Source organism: Pseudonaja textilis, chromosome 1, assembly GCF_049901715.1.
Source record: "Pseudonaja textilis isolate UNSWEBS1 chromosome 1, rPseTex1.2, whole genome shotgun sequence".
Taxonomy (NCBI): domain Eukaryota; kingdom Metazoa; phylum Chordata; class Lepidosauria; order Squamata; family Elapidae; genus Pseudonaja; species Pseudonaja textilis.
Window position 1 is genome coordinate 136763405 of NC_141990.1, and position 21471 is coordinate 136784875.

Consider the following 21471-nt stretch of genomic DNA (forward strand, 5'->3'; position numbering starts at 1 on the left):
ACACTCAGTTTCACAGCCAGCACAGATTCAAATGAGAGTTTCTAAACCAAACTCAACACTTTAGTTCTCCAGTTTGCTTTGGACATTGATGAGATTGAAAAACAAAACTATGTGGGTCTTGAGAAGAGGTCAGTTTAGCGGGACACTAATGTGTAAACTTATCCCAAATGCTAAAAATTACTGTCATCAGTTAGACATGGCATTATTGTGTGTTTAGATTGAAATTATAACCAAATGCAAAACTATTAGCTTCAGGTTGATATCCATTTATTCAATTTCTATAAGCACCCATTCGGTCAATGACTCTGGGCAGCTTACAATTCAAAAAAATTATTTATTTATATTTTGCATTCCTAAACTGCCCATTTCTCTCAAAGAGATGTTGCAATACTAAAAATACTAAAAACATTTTAAAACGGTAAAAACACTAAAAACATCCAAACATTCATAGAAGCAAGATATTGGCCAGTAAGCAATACAGTCAGGAAATGGGGCCCTTGACCTATTCAGCACCCCAGGTTGCTGAAGGCCTTATGAAAAGCAAACGGTCTGGGGCCATTCTAATCTCCAAAGATAAATTACATATCCAATATTGAATACGTACATAAAACAGATACATATGTACACAGGAAAACGAATTGAAATATCCAAGTTTGGAATATCAAGAGACCAAATTTTTCAGAAAAAAATTGTACTTATGACTGAAGTCTAAAGTTAATTCATCAGACAATCTTGTTCCATGTATTATGGACTCAACAATGATTTTAAAAAGATGGGTATCAATTTTTTTGCGTTGGCATTGCAATTTGAGATTTCTCTGACTTATATTATTAAGTTAGGTTTCTGTATGGCTCTTTTTTGTTTTCAAGTGATTACATCTGTTAACATAACTCTGAGAAAACCCACAGCAGTTAGTAAATGAGATGCTCAATTATACTCCAAAATATGCAATTTTATGAAGAACTGGCTGTATTGAGTCTGAAAGTTGGCACAGAGAATTATTCTACATAAGTCAAAATGAATCAACACTTGTTGACATATTAAAGAACGGATTCAAAATATGTGTTCCCTCTTGAACTTTAACATTTCTTAATATTATAAAATGAGAAGATGACAGGATGTTTCTATGTGGCTTAGATTTAACAAAATGATAACAGAATCAAGCTAATTCTATATTAATATTATAAGAACCAGTTGGATGTTAAGGCACCAGAACAGAGATGTTGAACTTTAGTCCTGTCTTAAGCACAAGGCCAGCTGGGTGACTTTGACCCAATCACTCTCTCTTAGCCTTGGGGAAAAGGCAATAGCAATCCATATCCAAAATGTTGCCAAAAAACTGCAGGGACTCATTATCAAGTATAATTTTCCCTCTGATTGTATTGCTACTATTGTTTTTATCTTTATGGACTTTATGGACTTTCTACAATAATTATATATTTCTGTGCATAAAATGAATAACTATAGGTAGGCGTATAAACACAGAGAATAAGTTCTGTTTGATTCAGTTAGTTGTGAGATAGTTTTCAAACACCCATCGTTGTCATTCTCCAACTACTCAGAGCAATTTGATGATGATCTATGATCATCTTCACTTTTGCTGCCTTGAAATTTTAAGAACAAAGAGAAAAGGTGGTAGAAGCTCAGGAACCAGCAGGAGGGGTAAAGCAAGACTCCTTGTATGAAGAAATATCTCAAAAATAATACAAACAAATAAACCAAAACATCACCCCTCAGCAAAAATAAGCTGATCTAGAAATAAACCAGCTCAGTTTTTCAAAATTACCGACACCATGGGAATACAGAGTTGCTTTTGAAGTGGCACAGAATCTCTCTGTAGAAGTGGCTTTAGTACTGGATAAAGATGTAGATGAAGAACTTATAGTTACCAAAAACAAATCTTAATCTACCTAAACTTGCTAGTGTATGAAAAAAATAAGAAACTGCTCATTTAACTGCTATTTTGTATTTGTTTGAATTATGCTATATAATTTAGAAATCTTATTTTATCTGATTTCCAAGTCTACAATAAGTTTTCACCCCATCTGGAATTGTCTACTAACTTTAATGAAACTGTACTTCCCATGATTGGCATAATGCCATAACAACATTTTTCAGATTTTCTTCCTGTTATTACTTGCAGAATACAGCAAATTTAAGATATCCATAACAAACACGTCCAGTAGTTTGTGGATTCACTTGTGCTACCTTTCCCCTTATATAAAGGAATAATACAAAAATCTTCCAACTGCCAAGCATAGATTTATAGTAATTCTTTTTCATTCTGATTTCTTTTCTTCCACTTCCAGTTTTTTTCCAAATTTTATTATTGAGATCATCCACAAAATGGCCATTGCCACATTCAGAATCTCTGATCTCGCTTGTACCTTCTCAAATTCTCTTAATCAGTCATAAAAATCGAATCTATCAAGTTTATAGTCTTTGCCACGTGTGAAGGGGTTTACACTTAAACCACGTTCAAAGTAGATCTTTTTCAATGCAGTTACTAATTACCATTTTCAACACAATCACTTTTTCTGTACTCTTTTGTCTCAGTCCTAGTCATCTATTCATGTCATTTAGCAGAATAATTTTCCCAGATATTATTAAGTCAAACCCTTATAAAATATATCCCCAAAGTCATATCTAGTTATTCCATAATCAGCCTGGAAATGAGGTGCAGTGGTTAGAGTGCAGTATTGCAGGCTAACTCTATCCACAGCTTAGAGTTCGATTCTGATCAGCTCAAGATTGACTCAGGCTTCCATCTTTCCAAGGTCAGTAAAATGAGGACCCAGATTGTAGGGGGCGTTATACAGATGTTGTAAACTGTTTAGAGAGGCCTGTAAAACACTATGAAGTGCTATATAAGTCAATTGTTCTTGCTATTGATTCCTGCTTTCAGCCACAGCATTGTAGCCTAGGCTACTCCAGTTCATTTGCTAACGTATACCATGTTTCTCACAAAATAAGGCCGGGCCTTATTTTTTTTGACCCCTGAAAAAACAGCTAGGCTGTCTTTTCGGGGGTGACTTAATTTCCTCCCCCACCTAGAGCAGCCCATATGCACGTACCTCGCCACGAGGCCGCTTCTATCAGCTGACGAAAAGCTCCCTGAAGGCAGAGTCCCCAGCTGCTTCAGGGTGTGGTGTGGCTGCCCATGTCCCCTCGCCTTTAGGCAGTCTCTTTCGGGCGATGGAAGCTCCCCAAATGCAGTCACCAGCCACTTCGATTGGCCAGTAAAAGCAGCCTCGGGGTGAGCGTACACACACACACTCCCCTCGCTGCAAGACCGCTTCTATTGGCCGACGAAAGTTCTCTTGAAGGCAGAGTCCCCAGCCGCTTCAGGGCGAGGCGTGGCTGCCTGTGTCCCCTCACCTTTAGAGCAGTCTCTTTCGGACGAAGGAAGCTCCCCAAGTGCAGTCACCAGCCACTTCGATTGGCCGGTAAAGCGGCCTTGGGGCAAGCACACACACACACACTCCCCCGCTGCGAGGCCGCTTCCTATCGGCCGACGTAAGTTCCTTGAAGGCAGAGTCCCCAGCCGCTTCAGGGCGAGGCATGACTGCTATGTCCCTCGCCTTTAGGGCAGTCTCTTTCGGAGATGGAAGCTCCCCAAGTGCAGTCACCAGCCACTTCGATCGGCCGGTAGAAGGGGCCATGGGGCGAGCACACACACACACTCCTCCCACCCCGAGGCCGCTTCTACCAGCCGATCGAAGTGGCTGGTGACTGCACTTGGGGAGCTTCCATCGCCCGAAAGAGACTGCCCTAAAGGCGAGGGGACACGGGTAGCCACGCCACGCCCTGAAGCGGCTGGGGACTCTGCCTTCAGGGAGCTTCTATCGTCTATCAGGGTTGTTGAGGTAATTCCCCATTAGGAGAATGAGCGCATACAGGGAGACGTATAGAGAGTAGTGTTGGAATAATACACACAGAGCACACAGATACACTGTACAGTAAATGTAGGCTTTTACTTCCAGAAAGGTTTAAGCAAAATCCAAAATAAGCAATCCAAAGTCATTCACAAATTAAATCAGTCAGTTTTCAATCCAGGGATAATTCAATAATGAAGTCCAGTGTCAAAAACAGTTCAGTAACAGACTTACATTAAATCCAGTAATATCAATCAATTAGAAGAAATGGAGGAACAGCAATACTTTCCAACAGAAGGAAACAGAGATGGAGACACATTCTCTTCTGAGATTAAGACTAAACAACCCAGGTTTCTGGCTCCATCTTATGGCCATTTGAGAAACCACACCCAACTACAGTTTTGCATTTTCTTAAAAGATATAGTTTTAAATGTCTATCCTGGTTTATATATTTCTAACCCAAATACCTGTTAGGTGACTTATATTCCTAACAGGGGTATTCTAGCGTAGGCTACCTGCAGGGCACTCCTAAAGGCAAGTTTTCTCCCCATCCCCCCCCTTCTCTCCCATTTCTCTTCACCTCGTGTAGTTCTAACGAACAATCTGAGAAATGGTGGGGAAACGCGTGGTTTAAATAGGCTTAAATTTTAGGGGCAGGGCTTAATTTCACCTCATGCCTAGAAATCATGCTGGGCCTTCCTATTGGTGGAGGCCATACTGTTGCAGAAACATGGTATTTCAGATCAATCATTCATAATTAAAATTGCATTTCCACTTCTAGGCATGCATTCATCAATTCTATCCCACAAAATCAGATCATCTTTCTTCAATTTCATTACGCATTTCCCCTTTTTCTTAGATTCACAGGCACCAAGAAATCAAATTTTCTTTCGTTTAGTAATCCATAATCATTAAATTGTTCTTACATTCTGAATTGCAAACATCTATAGCTGCAGTCATCACGAAATAGGCCATAAAGATTGAACTTCACCCACCACACAACATGGTTTTAATCAACTGCAACTTTCACCTAATGCTTTTTAATAAGATAAAATAGAGACTAGATGCAAGAATCATATACACTATGATAAAGCCATTTTTAAATAAAAAGTAACAAAAATAATACAAAGGTTAACGCAGTTTTATTATTTTAGTAATTCTTATAAAATGTAAAAAAACAGAGTAACTAGCAGCATAGAACAAAGTCGCAGAATTAATGCATTAATTAAAAGCTTTCCAGAATAAAAGCATAAAGCAGTGAGATAGAGGATTTATACATTCCTCAAGACAGAATGTTTCAACAGAATCACCCAAAGAAGGTTCATCTGTTAGAGTACTGAAGTTTTTCTGGAAACTGGACAATAAAGAGGAAGTTCATCCAACCTACACAGTAGATAAATAGATAAAAGAGAGCTAACATGGAAGCCTCAAACCATTAGAAGGCTTTTCCTAGCAGGACTAGCAGCTAGTTATCACAGATTCCTAATCAACATGTCCAAAACTAAATTAAGGCAAAGGTAAATGTTGAGGTATTCCCCATTAGAATGAGTGCACTGAGGGAAACATAGTGAGAGTGATGTTGAATAATGCACAACCAGCATACAGATACACTAAATAGTAAAATCTAAGTTTTACTTCCAGTAAACGGGTAAACGAAGTCCAACAAACAGTCCAAATCATACACGGTTAAAGCAGTTAGTATTCTAAATAATCAGTCCAGGGATAATCCAAAAGCAAAGTCCAGTATCATAAACAAAGTTCAATAAACGGAGTTTGCTAACAGTTGCAAGACTCACAGCAATCCACGCAGAACAATGATCAGGCAAAAAGGCAATACAGGAAATGCAAGAAGAGAGAAACCAGGTTTCTGGCTCCATCTTATGGCCATTGGAGGAACCTCAGCCAATCACAATTACAGCATTCTCTTAAAGATACAACAGTCTTAAATTACTATTCTGGTTTATATCTTGCCAACCCAACTGTTAGGTGACTATCATTCCTAACATTAAAGATTACCTCTTTCCAGTTGGGTCTGGTTCTAGGGGATGGTGTTTATCTCTGTTTCTTAGCGGATGGAGCCAGAATTGACCAGATATTTCCATGGTCATGTGGCCAGCATGTCTATACACCAAGGAGCATGGAACACTGTTATCTTCTCACTGAAGTAATACCTATTTATCTACTTGCATTTGCATGCTTTTGAACTGCTGGGTGGGCAGGAGCTGGGATTAGTAACATGAGCTCACCCCGTTGCATGGTGCTTGGGTCTCGAACCCAGGCTGCCAGCTTTTCAGCTGACAATGTCTTTAACCACCAAGCCAATAACAGAGTTGAAAGGGACCTTGGAGGTCTTCTAGTCCAACCTCCTGTTCAGGCAGGAAACCCTATACCATTTCAAACAAATGGTCATCCAATCTTGAACTGGAGCACCCACAACTTCTGGAGGCATGTCGTTCCACTGATTAATTGTTCTAACTGTAAGGAAAGTTTTCCTTAGTTCTAGTTTGCTTCTCTCCTTGATTAGTTTCCATCCATTGCTTCTCGTCCTGCCCTCAGGTGCTTTGGAGAATAGTTTGACTCTCCCCTCTTCTTTGTGGCACTCCCTTAGATATCGGAACACTGCTATCATATCTCCCCCAGTCCTTCTTTTCATTAGACTAGACATACCCAATTTCTCTAACTGTTCTTCATATGTTTTTAGTGTCCAGATTCCCTAATCATCTTTGTTGCTCTTTTTTTGCGATCTTTTCAGAGTCTACATTTTTTTATATCATACCAAAGCTGGATTCAACATTTCCATTTTAGTCTTACCAAGGCATTATAAAGTGGTACTAACACTTCATGTGATCTTGATTCTACCCCTCTGTTAATGCAGCTTAGGACTACACTGGCTTTTTTATTTAAGCAATTGTCCACGAGGACTCCAAGATCTCTTTCTCAGTTACTGCTATTGAGCCAAGTATCACCTATCCTCTATCCATCCATTTGGTTTTCTCGCCTAAATGCAGAACCGTACTTTCATTTTGTTAGATGAAGCCCAATGTTCAAGTCTGTCGAGATCCTTCTGCATCTTGAGCCTATCTTCTGGAGTGTTGGCTATTCCTGCAGGTGTGGTCTGCAAATTTGATTAGTTCTCCTTTTATCTTCTCGTCTAAATCATTTAACTCTACCCTTTAATGACTTGCTATGCAGAGAAGTCCACTATGCCTATTTCCCTCCTGAACTATGGTTCTTGAACATGAAAAGTAAAATATAGTAACTTTTGCATAGGTTTATCAATTGATTCATGTAAGATCACTTACATGAGCAAAAAACTGTACTTTAAGTCTTGTCAGTGTAAGTGATCTATTACTAGAGAGCCAGTCTGGTGTTCTTGTTAAGGCATCAGACTAGAAACTAGCAGAATGTGAGTGAGTTCTAGTTCCAACTTGGGCACAAAGCGAGCTGAGTGATCTTGGGCCAGTGCCTCAGCCCTAGGAAGGAGGCAAACCACTTCTGAAAAACTTTGCAGGGATTTGTTCAGGAAATCTCTAAAAATCAGACACAACTGAATGGAAGAAAAAATAAATTCCTAAGCTTAAGATAGCTCCCTCTCTGCTTGTGGTTAGCCACGTGGCCTGCCCAAACGGCCAAATCTTAACTCTCACAGTCAGCCTATCCCACAGGTTTCACTTCTTCATTTCCTTTCATACATGCACGAATGCTGGAAAGTATTCTTTCTTGCAACCAAAACCACAACTGTAGGGCCAAAAGGAACATACTCTACAGAATTTCAGAAAAAATGAATGTCCCCAGAAATTAAGACAACACTAATCCAATACAGGTAAGTCTTGATTTACACCGTTTAGTGACCATTCGAAGTTGCAACGGTACTGAAAAAAGTGACTTATGACCATTTTTCATACTTACAACCATTACAGCATCCCCATGGCCATGTGATTAAAATTTGGATGCTTGACAACTGATTCGTCTTTATGATGGTTGCAGTATCCTGGAGTGAGGGCAATGGTGGGATGCAAATTGTTTTTACTACCGGCTCTGTGGCCGCGGCTTAGTGGGTGTGGCTTGGTGGGTGTGGCATACTGTAAAGTCTCCAGTCAGAGGTGGTATTTGCCGGTTCTCCAAACTACTCAAAATTTCTGCTACCGGTTCTCCAGAACTGTTCAGAACATGCTGAATACCACCTCTGGGTCATGGGGTCACTTTTTGTGACCTTCTGACAATCAAAGTCAATGGGGAAGTCCAATTCACTTAACAACCATGTTATTAAGTTAACAATTACAGTGATTAACTTAACTTTAGTAAGAAAGGTCATAAAATAAGGCAAAATTCACTTAACAAATGTCTTGCTTTACAACAGAAATTTTGGGCTCAATTGAGGTCATAGGTGGAGGACAGCCTGCATTGCTATTGGGGATTATGGGTAGCAAAGAATCTGAGAGAGATTCAAACAGTGCTCAAGAATGAAGCAAAGCCTAAGTGCTCAGAAAAGAACTTTCAAAATAAGAAACAAAATGTTATTATGTCAAGAGAGGAAGCAGCTCTCTGCCTCTTCAGCAGGAACACAATGATCTATGAGAGATTTGCACTATAAAATGAAGTACTATTAGGATTTACAATGTAGGATGAAGACAGTTTTAGAGGTTGCCAAAAATAGCTAGGAGTTTGAACAAAATAAGTTAGAAAAGAAAATCAGGAAGTCATTCAACAGATCTATGCTGATAAAGATTCCTATTGTGTATATTTAAATTCTAACTAAATTCTGGCTTTGAGATTAAATAGATTTTAAAGCATCAGTGTCCTTGCTTACTATATGTCACTGATGCTGCATTCTGCAGTATTCCACTACATCCTCTTTTTCTACTGCGGCAGTGAAAAGCATAATGGTTGATTTTTCTGCCTTGTTTTCAAGAATCATCTATATTTATAACTGGTAACAGTTGTAAACACATTTTAAGGTATACAAAACTGAAATAAGCCCTTTATAGTAAGCTACAAAATGACTGCTGAAAACACAAAGATTCCTCTTGCTCTGGCAGAGTGAATCCAACTGCCTCTGTTCAAAAATAACCACTAATTCCTTACAGGCAGTCCTCACTTAACCAACTTTCATTCAATGACTATTCAAAGTTACAACAGCATTGAGCAAATAGTACTGTCAGAAGAATAATTTGGGGTTCCAACTTGAGCAGGAGCTGTGCAAGAATAAATAAAAATGAGATCCAGACAGCTGTGAGGAAAGAACACATATTTATTTCTAAAAGCAAAACAGTTTGCATTTAGGGGCAGGCTGCACAGAAAAGGGGTATAGCAGCAGATTTTTATAAGGGGAATTTGTCCGGGGTGTAATCTGCTGATTTTAGGGTGACCCTTGAGGGGCATGTGTGTGCGTGTGTGTGTAAGTATATTTATACACTTCTTCTGAGCCAGGGGTCCCCAGCCCCCGGTCCAAGGACTGGCACCAGGCCGTGATATGCTAGAAATTGGGCCATACAAACAAGCGAGGCCCCATCCACAGGATGCAGGCAGTACACAAAACCATGCCCACTCCATTACTCAGAAAAGTCTCTCTCTAAGGAACCAGTCCTTGATATCCAAAAGGTTGGGGGGTGCTGCTCTAGGACAGGGGTCGCCAACCCTCAGGGACCACCAAACTCATAATTTTAAATCCCGTGGACCACTAATATGAATTTTGACTGACGGTGGCTTGCTGACATTGGTGGGAAAGTCAGTCCATATTCCAGAGCTGCAGTAGTCACAGGACTGGCCCTTTGGTCATCCCAGAGCAGCTGCTCTGGGATGGCCAAAGGGCCAGTCTTGCAGCTCTTGAATATGGGACTGACTTTCCCACCAACGTCAGCAAGCCAGCCCGGGGCAGATTTCCCTCCTGTTGGTCTTACCTTCCAGTTACAGCTCGCGTGGCTCTACTCAAGGTAAGGTTTGCGCTCGGCCAGCAGGTGGGCAGGCCATGTGGGCGGCACAGCCTTGCGTTCCCACGTTGTCTGCATTAATTGCTTTGGGGGGGAGTGCTTTTGGGGGGGACATTTCTCTGTGGACCTCCAAAATTTTCTCACGGACCACCAGTGGTCCCCGGCCCACCGGTTGGCAACCACTGCTTTAGGAGACCTAATTTAATTAACTCTGTGTAACCTTTCCCATTGATATGTGGATTAGGTCTGGGTTAATTATTTAAGAAAGTTTGCTAATTTTAGTTGATTAACTTAGTCTCAGCTGGACCGTTAATTATCTAGAGGAGACACACTGATTCTCAGACTGTTGTGAATTCTGTTAATATTTTAGGGGTAAGATGGAAACAATATAACGAATAAAATATGATATGATATAAAACTTCTCACAGTACTTACAACCAGCCTTCAAAATTACAGCTGTTTCAGCAGCAGCAGCAGCTCCATGATCAAAATTTGGGTGCTTGGCAGACCACTTGCTTTTATGACCACAGCATGTGCTTCAATTTCCCAACTAACTGCCACCTTCCCATCTCTACCCGTTTGGATGCCCCGCACTCTGCCATGTACCCCTGCTTTCCCAGATGAACTTCACCCAAAGGCCTTGCAAAAAGCCAGCAGCTGCCTTGGCCAGGTGCACTTTGCCAGCAGTGGGGAGTTGGGGTGTGTGTGTGTGTGTGTGTGTGTGTGTGTGTGTGTGTGTGTAGATGTTTAACTGGGGGCAACAAAGGCAGGTTGTGGAATGGGGGGGGGAGGATAGATGGATACGGCAAAGGTCTCACAAAGAGCCAGCAGATGCCTCGGCCAGGTCTTCTTCCTCAACAGTGGAAGATGGTGAAGATCAACTAGGATGGCAGGGGACAGCAAAGATAGATAGTGGAAATGAGAAATTGTAGGGGGAAGGATAATAAGTGAAGTTGAGGCGGGCATGAGTGTGTCCAGGACAGAATCATGAGGTCTTTGCCTAACAATGGAGTAACTAATGACTGCAACCAGAACTAGCAGAACTGACTTCAGTAAGTAGCGTGCTCATGTGATGCTTTGCCTAAAGACTGTTTCGCTTCATAGTAGAAATCTAGGTCCCAATGAGAGTCATTAAACAAGTATAATAACTACCTCTATTTGAAAATGATTTGAAGCCACAGTACCCTGTGGATCAACAGCTTTATTGCGCAGCATACAGTACAATTATGACAATTTCCATTAATTATAGCAGTAATACAAGCTTAATGTTTACATGTATTAAATAGTATAATGAAATTGTACCCTTATCTGAGGACACGCTAGATGAGTGGACTTCAGCTCCCAGAATTTTCAAGGACGACCATTCTGACAGAGAATTAAGGTCACACACCTAAAGGCAGAAAATATTAAATCCACATTATTGCTGTAATCATTTACTATTTTAATCACAGTACATAATTTTCTAAACTAAACTAATAAACTCATGAATAAAATAACTCAGAATCTTTTCTACAGTGGAAATATTCTTTCTGCTTGCCTCAAAAGTAGACAAGCTGATGTTTTCCAAATATTTTGGATGTTAAATCTAATCAAGTCCAACCAGCCAGTCCCACACAAAGAGTTATGGAAAAAGTGGTCTAAAACATCTACAAGTCGCATATCCTTGGTTACTGCTAATTTACAACAGGGCAGTACAAATCTTTCTAAAGAAACTGTGTACAAAGCAGCTCTCTTTGAATCAATAAAAGACCTATATGTTTTTCCAGGCTTCGTGGTGATGTCAAACACTCTTTCTAGCTGTATTTGCATGAATGTGCACGCACAGCCACTTTGCTTCGGATGCAGGTGCATGGAGAGTCAGCTGGGAGCAGCTTACAAAAATAGCTGCACTGGCGTGGAAAAAGACACGACTGTTTCATTTGTTCAAAGAGGATAGCTTCAAACATGTCCCTGCATGTTGCAGGGCTTCTATTTCAAAGGAGCTGCAGTCCTATTTTATAAAATGGCTTTAAAAAACACCCAACAAAAACAAACAAAGGCAACTTGTCTTTTCTTATGGGCATTCCAAGCACTTGATGATGTTAAAAGCTATCTGCTGCTTGATTTCCAGTTCAACAATATAATTTTCGCAATATATCACAAATGCGATTGCATAATATATCACACAGAATCGGGGATGTTGTTCATAGCACATTCATTCCTATACATCTATTGGAGATTTACCATTTTTACCATTAAAAGACATTTAATATTTTTCTGTATTAAGCTCGCTCCACAACCCCAAACAGTGAGTGCTACTAACAGACCTCACAGAGGTTCCTATATGGATCCTGACTGAGTTGGTGGCTTTGTGTACATATTATACTACGCCAAGTGATTTGAGCACAATACTTAGTGAAGTCAGTTCTGCTAGTTCTGGTTGCTTACACAACTCACTACTATAGTTTAAACAGTATATACAGATCAGTTCACTATGGCTTGTTTAGCAAACCATGTAAAAAAAGTGGTTCTCCATTGTGCAATCCAAACGCAAGTGAAATGAAACAGGTACTTCTCAAAATCTGAGGCAGCTATTGTAAACATACCTAGAAATAAACAAAATTGTACTCAAGATTTGTTTTTGAGTTGACGTTGTGCAATTAGTTTCTTAGTTATTACACTGCATCAGATTAAGGATTATATATTTGTTTTTCTTCCCATCTTTATTATTGTTTATAAATAACTGAAGGCAGTGAACATACCTAGAACTCCTTCCTCCACCTCCTTCTCCTCTTATTTTTCCCACAAGAACAACTTGTGAGGTGTTCTAGAAAAGATGATTTTTTTAAATAATGGAATGTGGAAATTATATTGGGGAAAGAGGGGAAGAGGTGCTGCTAAGGAAACAGTCAGACAAGAGAGGCCCCCAGTGGTTTAACAGTCGGAGAAAAGAAACTTAAGAAGGACCCACCTCCTAATGGATCAAGGAGATAAAGGTGGCAATGGGAAATGTTATACTTTCAGGCTTGCAAGATTCTGTTAGAGTAGCCTTACAATAAAGTAGATTTAGTTTATCTAATCATATTTTTGTCTGGTTTACCTGGGAGGGCTGATATCAGTCGTGTCAGTTTCTTACTCTCTTCCAAAGAGAAGAATTTCTAGAATGGCCTTTGATCTTCAAGGAATCCTGTTAAGCATTGGGCATCTGGCAGCTGTGTTATTACAACACCAACAGCAAATAGATGCCCAGATGACAACTTGCAGAATGCCACAACACAACAATCACAGCAACTGGGGCAAAATGTGTCTCAATCCTCAGCACTGCAACAGACAGCAGCTCAACCAATGCTTCTGTATTTCCATGACAGCTCGCCAGAGATATTTGGGCAGGAGGACCAAGATCAATTCCAGACATTCATCTCTTAGAATGAAATATTTATGGTCAGCAAACTGGATGAGTGACTTTTGTGCTGAGCCTGCTGAAGGTATCAACAGTTAAGTGGGCAATATTGTTCACGAAGGGGAATGATCCAGTGCTGGACAATTGAATGCATAAACTCAAAAGGATGCTTTGGAGATCCCATAGCTAGTCAAGACTTTGGAATCGTAGCTAGTCAAGACTTTGGCATCATACCTAGTCAAGATTTTGGAAGCTCAAGAAGGGACAAAGGAGATTAAGGGAATATCTTTCAGTAGGATAGAATGACCTAATTGCTCTAATTGACCAGTTCACGAAAAGCCTAGCTGATGACTTAAGAGATGAGCGGTGAGGAAAGGCACCTCAAATACCATGGAAGAGCTCTATCAATGTAGTACAGATGATCCTCGACTTACAACTACAATTGAGTCCAAAATTTGTACTGCAAAGTTGAGACAGTTGATAAGTGATTTTTGCCCCAATTCCCAGACTTAAATACCAACAACATTGTTTATTAGCAGTGAAAACTGACAGGCCCCCCACACAAACACTTGCAGGACAAGGAAGGAATCAGTGCTGCCAGAAAAGAATGCAGACCTCGTAGATGTGTTTGGGGAGAAAGCAGGAGCTTTCTTACCCCATCCCCATTAACCCTCCTCCGTCGCCATTACTCCCCAGGTGACTGTACTATCCATTGGAAGCCTGGAGTCCAAACCCCAGCAAAGAAATAGTACCCTGTGCCTGCTCTGGAGTTAATTATCTGGATGCCCACCTCAAAATGGAATTCAGCCACCCTTCCAATTCACCAGCATTGGCGCTCACATTTTTTGTCTTCCCCAAAAGAAGAGCAGCCAGTCTGCTGAAGGGAAAGGAAGGACCCCAAATGCATCACTACAAAAAAACCGAACAAAGTAACAATTAGAAACCTTTACCTACTCCTCCTTATGTCAGACCTATTAGACCAGCTACATCTTGGAAACAAGCGCAGTTCTACTCCAGGCAGAGAAGGAGGGAGGGGGGATTGATTCCCATGTGCATTTTACTTGAGAGCAATCAACCCAACAGAAAGGAATTATTACATTTTCAATAAAGAGCTGCTGGCAGCAAAAAAATAAAACAATCCCTTTGAACAATGGAGACACCTGCTGGGAAGGAGCAGCCCACTTGTCCATTTACTTCTAAAAATTTAAAGGTGCTGCAAAACACCAAAACTTTCGCGCTCCAACAGATCAGGTGGACCCAATTTTTCTCTCAGTTTGGCTTTTACGTCTCATATATCCCAGGCTCTCAGAAGAACCTTCCAGACACCCTCACATACAAGCTGAAGTATCAGGTTCCTCAGTCATCACCACCCCCAGCTGCAACCAAATAACTTTGAGTTCCCTCCACAAGGTAGATCAACACAAAAGGCTGGAAGAAGGCAAGTTGTTCGTCTCTGATTGGATTAAAGCAAAGCAGCAGCAGGATCCATACACCAGGGCCTGGAAGGATGAACTCAAGAAAGACCAACAAAATACTCTTTCGCCTTTCACAATGGCGGGAGGGCAGCTATTGCACAATGAATGTTTATATGTGCCTCTTCCCCTGAGGGAGGAAGTACTACAGCTGTGCCACGACAACAAGAAAGCCGGACACAGGGAGATATTCAGAACCCAACAAAGAGCACTCAGAGAATTTTGGTGGCCCTGCATCCGAGGAGGAATTAGGGATTATGTATTCTCTTGCCTTGTCCAACAAGCCAACTGGATTGGAGCCATTAAACACCCGCCATATCCTGGGACATAGTTTATCTAGATTTCATTACCGATCTTCCTCCAGTGCAGGGATACACTATCATACTGGTAATACTGGATTTATTTGCCCAATTGGCCCATTTCATTCCCTGCACGAGTCCTCCAATAGCTCAAGAAACAGCTCAATGTCTTTAAATATAGGGGATTAGTCAATCATTTCCTAATAAATAAAGCAGGTCATTTTACTTCCAAATTTTGGAAGGCCTTCTTGCAATTATTAAATATTAACATTCATATGTTGTCTGGCTATCATCTCACTTCCAACTGAGAAACTGAGAAGGTTAACCAGATACTGGAGCAGTATTTAAGATGCTATATTTCTTACCAGTAACTCAACTGAACGCATCTCATACCTCTTCTTGAAATTGCTAACAACAATGCTTCACACCCCTTTATTGGCATGTCTCCATTTCAGGCAATGTATAGATTCTACCCATGAGTCTTACCAACAACCAGACACTTGTATATCTGTACCAAAATGCAGTATCCAAAGAAAAAGAGGGAAATTGTACTGTAGTACTAGAAACATTGTCAGCAATATCACCATCTATCTTCCACAGTATAAACATTAATATTTGAAGTATAATTAAATTATATATTTCTAGAGCAAACTGGAAATGCCAATAATGTAATAAACGATGAAGATGTCACTTTTTGCTGTTCTATTTACATCATAATCAATAATTTTTCAGTGGAAACACTGTCTCCATTTGCCTTAAGTGCTGTTTGCTATTTGCTAAATTAGTTTGTCATAGCTTGATGGTTTATAGATCTACATAACTATTATAGAAGTACATGAAAATGAAAGGGATAACTACTAGAAGTACTTTCATTTATTATGTATATCTATCAGGAAAATGAGCGATATATAGGTGAATTTAAGCAAACAGTACTGCACATACAGGCCATTGCTACATATAATATTCACAACAGTTGAAGCATTTCTACTACTGGGTGAATTTCTAAGCTTCTCATGCTTCATATATTTTGTCTGATGTTAGCTACCACTTTAATTCTTTCTCCCTAACTCTCATGTCAACATGATAATTCCTATAAATGTAAGATTATGCAAGAATAAAAACTTCAGTTCAAAGTTACAAGAAGAATCTTAAGACTCATCCAAAATTTACCTGGAACTTAGGTCACTAAGCGATGAGGTTGTTAAGTGAGTCATTACACCAATTTCACGGTTATTTTGCAAATCATGTGCTAAGTGTCATTAAAATGACTGATTTTTCCCACTGAACTTTGCTTGTCAGTAGACAATTGCAATCATATGTGTATTGGGAGCCAAGCATCTGAATTACAATCACATGACCATAGGTGTGGTATAATGGTTGTAACTTTCAAGATAGGTTGTAGATAACTTTTTCCAGCACCACTATAATTTTGAATTATTATTAAATGGTCATAAGACTACCAGTAATTGTATAATTTGGACTAAATAGATAAATAATAGATAAAGAAGCCCTCCATCAAGGAACTGAATGACTACAGACCAGTTGCTCTAACATCTGTAGTTATGAAAATCTGTGAAAGGCTTGTGCTGTCCTACCTGAAAACCATCATGGATCCGCTGTTAGATCCCATGCAGTTTGCATACTGAGCAAATAGATCAACAGATGATGCTGTTAACATGGCTCTGCATTACATCCAACAACACCTTGAATCTCCAAATACCTACACAAGGGTCCTCTTTATAGACTTCAGTTCAGCATTCAATACCATCATTCCAGACACTCTTCTAAGTAAATTAAACCAACTAGCGGTACCTGAACACACTTGTAAGTGGATCATAAGCTTCCTAACAGACAGGAAGCAGCAGGTGAAGTTAGGCGGAATCACACCCGATACCTATACAATCAGCACAGGGGCCCCTCAAGGCTGTGTGTTATCTCCACTTCTCCCTATATACTATTGACTGAATCTCAAATGATCCATCTGTTAAAATACTGAAGTTGCTTATGACACAACAGTGATTGGTCTCATTCGAGACAACGATGAATCTGCATACAGACAGGAGGTTATACAACTTGCCTCATGGTGTAACCGGAACAACCTGGAACTGAACACACTCAAAACCGTAGAAATGGTGGTAGACTTTAGAAGAAACCCTCCCATACTGCCACCTCGTACAATACTAGACAGCACAGTATCAACAGTAGAGACCTTCAAATTTCTAGGTTCTACTATATCACATGACCTAAAATGGGCATTGGTAGAAGTTACCCTGAACGCCCTTCTATCTATACTGCGAGAGAACCCAGGATGGGTTGACTCCTTCCTATGACGTCATTTAGCTGCGTCTGTACTAAGATATAAAAGCCAGCTCCCGGGACAGACCCCAGCTTTGGCAAAGAAACTTGACAGACTGAAAGGTGTCTCTGAAAGCACAAATGAATACAGAAATATGACTTACCCTCTCCGGATGAATCAAGGGAGGGGCTGGGCTCTTTCGCAGCATAGATAGAAAGGGTGTTCATGGTAATTTCTACCAACGCCCATTCTCCTCCATGCTGCATCGAGAACCCAGGATGGGACATACCAAAGCTTGCATGTCCACGGGTGGGTCCTCATCCGGCTCATCACACTGACTGTTGAACCACTCATTGAAGCACCCGTCTGCCGAAGGCTGCAGTTGCCGAGGCAAAGACATCCAGATGGTAGTATCTGATGAAAGGAGACAGAGATGTCCACGTGGCTGTATGACAGATCTCCTCCAAGGGTGCTTGGGTCACCCAGGCAGCCGAAGTGGCCGCGTTTCTGGTAGAGTGCACCGTCAGACCTCGAGGAACCGGAAGCTTTGTAGGCCTGCTCAATGCAAGATCTGACCCACCTGCTAATAGTAGGAGAAGAGGCCTTGTGCCCCAAGTGAGAAGGGAAAAGGAAACAAAATGGCTTCAGACTCCCTGAAGGAGGAAGTGCTCTTAATATATATTCTAAGAGCTCGACTTACGTCTAGCGAGTGCCACTGCTGCTCTAAGTGATGGTGCGGGAGGGGGAAGAAGCCAGGCAATATAATGTCCTGGGACCTGTGAAACAGGTGTTAACCCTTGGAATAAATGAGGGGTCCAGACTGAGGACAACCCTATCATCGTGAAAGGAACAAAGGTCCTGTCTGATGGAAAGAGCAGCAAGCTCGGATACTCGTCTGGCTGAAGTGATGGAAACGAGGAACACTACCTTCAGAGTCAGGAAATGGAGAGACAATGTTCTAAGGGGTTCAAAAGGGGGCTTTGTAAGGGCATAAAGGACCACATGAAGATCCCAGGAAGGATACCTGTGAACCACCGGAAGGTGCAGGCTGGAAGCACCTTTCGAAAACCTCCTGACTGAAAGGTGATGGGATAAGGAAGGAAGGAAACCCCATGAAAGAACCGAGGAGAGGGCCTCAACCTGCCTACGTAAGGTGTTGGGGGCCAAAACTTTCTCCAGATCATTCTGAAGGAATCTAAGAACCTCTGCCAACTGGGCTAAAGAGGGAGAGAAAGACCCTCCCTAAGGCACCATCGGGAAGGGCCTTCCAGGTGGCATCATAGATGCGCCTTGTGGGAGGTTTGCAAGATGCCAGGATAGTGATGATGGCCCTTTCAGGAAGATTAGCCACCTCTAGCCGCTGCCACTCAAGTGCCACATGATCAACTTGATCCACTGGGGCTCTGGCTGGAGCAGAATCCTCTGATGAAGGGAGATTAGATGGGCTGGGATCCTCCAAGGAGAAGCCACCAACAGGTTGACCAGGTCCACAAACCAGGGCGTCCTTGGCCAATAGGGTGCCAGGAGGAGGAGCTCCGCTCATTCCTCCAACATCTTCCGAATTACTGCTGGAATGATGGGGAGCGGGGAAAGGCATAGAGGAGACTTTTGGGCCATCTGCACCGAAGGGCATTGGTCCCCTCTGCTCCCTGGCATTGGTCCCCTCTGCTCCCTGGCAAGAAAACCTGGTGAAGAATCTGGTGACCGGGGCAATTTGAGGAGTGGCATCTGCAGTGAATTCCGCCGCTGCGATAATCTTATTAAGGCCTTGGTGAGACCAAAGGTGAGATGTAGGCAATCTAATCTGGAGTTGGTGCAGCCAACGTATGGATGCCCACGTGAGAGTGCCAGAAAATGGGAACGAGGCCAGAGCTGGAATGTCAACAGAAGGCACTGCCAGGGAATTGTCCAGGGCTGCGCTGACATTGTAGAAATGCTTATCCAGAGAAAATGGGGGAGGACCTGCCGAAGAGGAAGTGCACTGTTCTTTGACCATGTCCAGGAACAAAATGGGAGAAGGCAAAACCCCTGCATGCACTACAGGCTTGGAGAAGAATAAGTCTCCCTGGCTAGAGGGAATTCCTTGTGGCTCGGGAGCCACTTCGTCCGGCGACAGCTTGGCAGTGACCAAAGCCTTGCTGAGAAATGGCCTGAGGAGAGTAGGTTTGAAGACAATGCAGAGGATGTCTGCTCTGGGTGAGAATCTTCTTCCTCTGAAAGATTTTGGTCAAAGGTCTCACCCTCTTCACGTTCTGAATGAGGAGTAACTGTGTTCAGATGGTGAAGCCCTTCCCTCCTCATCAGCCTCCTCCCATTCAGGTAGAGAAGAATGGACCCTGAGGTCCAGGGGCCTGTGTAAATCAGGATGATGAGGCAAGGAACTTATAGATTGAGAAGGGAGAAGGGCCTGAACCCTTTCCAGAGGTCGAAGGATTTGTTTGAAGCCTTCAGCCAATCCCTGCCTAATGGCCAATGAGACAACATCTTGGATATCCCCTGGTCTATGCTCAAAGGTAGAGGCAGAAGGCCGAAGGCCCGCTGCTGAGGGAGTGAAGGTGGCTTCAGGCCTAGATTGAGAAGAGGTTCGAGGCCTGGAGGGAGGGGGAGGAGCATAGGGCCCAGAAGCCTGTTGGAAATAAGGCCCAGATCTGCTTAGATCCTGAGGATCTGATTGTACTGCAAGAGCCTCAGGAGACAGGCTCATAGATAACTTCTCCTCCCCTGTGAGGGCTTGGCTGGGGCCCACAGGTATCACCTGAAACATGCTGTAGTTGCACTCCCTTTCTGTTGAATAGTTCTGTTGAACTGCCTCTCTAGGGCTGCATGTCTGCGCTTTTCTGCCCTCAACTCAGCCTGAGTTGCCTTCTTAGGGGCTAGAGCCTTAGCTCTGATTTTAGCAGCCACCTCCCTCTGGACTGATCGGGTGTGTTGCCTACAACTTTTTCTCTTATTGGCTTAAGAGACTGTTCCACTGGGCGGTGGGGAACTCTGCCTGACCCTTATCTTGCTCCATTTGAAGAATAAAGACTCTTACGATGGAAAGAAACTGTTTGTAAATTTTTTGTATTAAGCCCCTTAGGGTATAAATTGGTCCCCGGGCTTATAAAATGGCCGCTCACCTCGTGGTGGAAGGCTTCAATCCAAGATGGCCACTGACTATGGGAAACAGGCTCCGAGATCAAAGAATTTCTCCTTAGGCTATAAAGAGCCCCGAGTGAAGTCAGCAAAGGAAAGGGCAGCCTCTGGCCACACAATCAGCTGGCTGACGCTGGTATCGGTTTGCCGATTGCTTTTTATGACCGCTCAAACCGCAGGCATGAGGGAGGTCTACAGACGCTGCCCAACTTGCCTGAACAGCACTCTGGCAACACTGCTCCCAACGCTGCAGGAGAGAGAGCGCCCTGCTCTCCTGGAAGAGCAGCTGCCCAGATCCTGGGAGTTGCTGAAGTGAGGAAAAAAGGTACTAAAGATCGCTGGTGAATGCTATCTACAGAACCTCAGCTGGCTGAAGCTGTTATCTGTTTGCCGATCGCTTTTTACGGCCGCTCAAACTACAGGTGTGGGGGAGGTCTACAGACGCTGCCCAACTTGCCTGAACAGCGCTCTGGCAATGCTGCTCCCAACCTTGCTTGATACTAGGAAAAACGGCACTGAAGTTCGCTGGTGAGTGTTATCTAACAGAAGCTTTCAGAGACACAGCTACTGACTGAAAGGAGCTGAGTCAAAAGCTGGGGTCTCTCCCGGGGTCTGGCTTTTATATCTTAGTACAGACTCAGCTAAATGACATCATAGGAAGGAGTCAACCCATCCTGGGCTCTCGATGCAGCATGGAGGAGAATGGACACCTAACATCAAAAACATCATCAAAAAAGCACAACAAAGAATGTTCTTTCTACGCCAACTCAGAAAGCTCAAACTGCCCAAGGAGCTGCTGATACAGTTCTACAGAGGAATTACTGAGTCTATCATCTGCACCTCTGTAACTGTTTGGTTTGGTTCTGCAACCCAACAGGACAGACACAGTCTTCAGAGGATAATTAGGACTGCAGAAAAAACAATTACTACCCACCTGCCTTCAATCGAGCACCTGTATACTGCACGAGTCAAAAAAAGGGCTGTGAAAATATTTACAGACCTCTCACATCCCGGACATAAACTGTTTCAACTCCTTCCCTCAAAACGATGCTATAGAGCACTGCACACCAGAACAACTAGACACC

General features: G+C 42.2%; 1 protein-coding gene across 10 annotated transcripts in view; it reads right to left on the bottom strand.

Moving 5' to 3' along the window:
- Positions 1–21471, bottom strand: part of CYRIA (CYFIP related Rac1 interactor A) — a 76145-nt gene that overhangs the window by 45500 nt on the left and 9174 nt on the right. For 6 of the 10 annotated variants that reach the window (XM_026695313.2, XM_087917482.1, XM_087917464.1 and 3 more), the window contains exon 2: positions 11108–11195. The exons of 3 other annotated variants lie outside the window; for them this stretch is intronic. The gene's annotated coding sequence lies outside the window, so the exon portion shown is untranslated. Of the gene's footprint in view, positions 1–11107; positions 11196–12884; positions 13000–21471 lie in introns of those variants that run through there. One more of the 10 variants, XM_087917460.1, reaches the window with a different exon arrangement.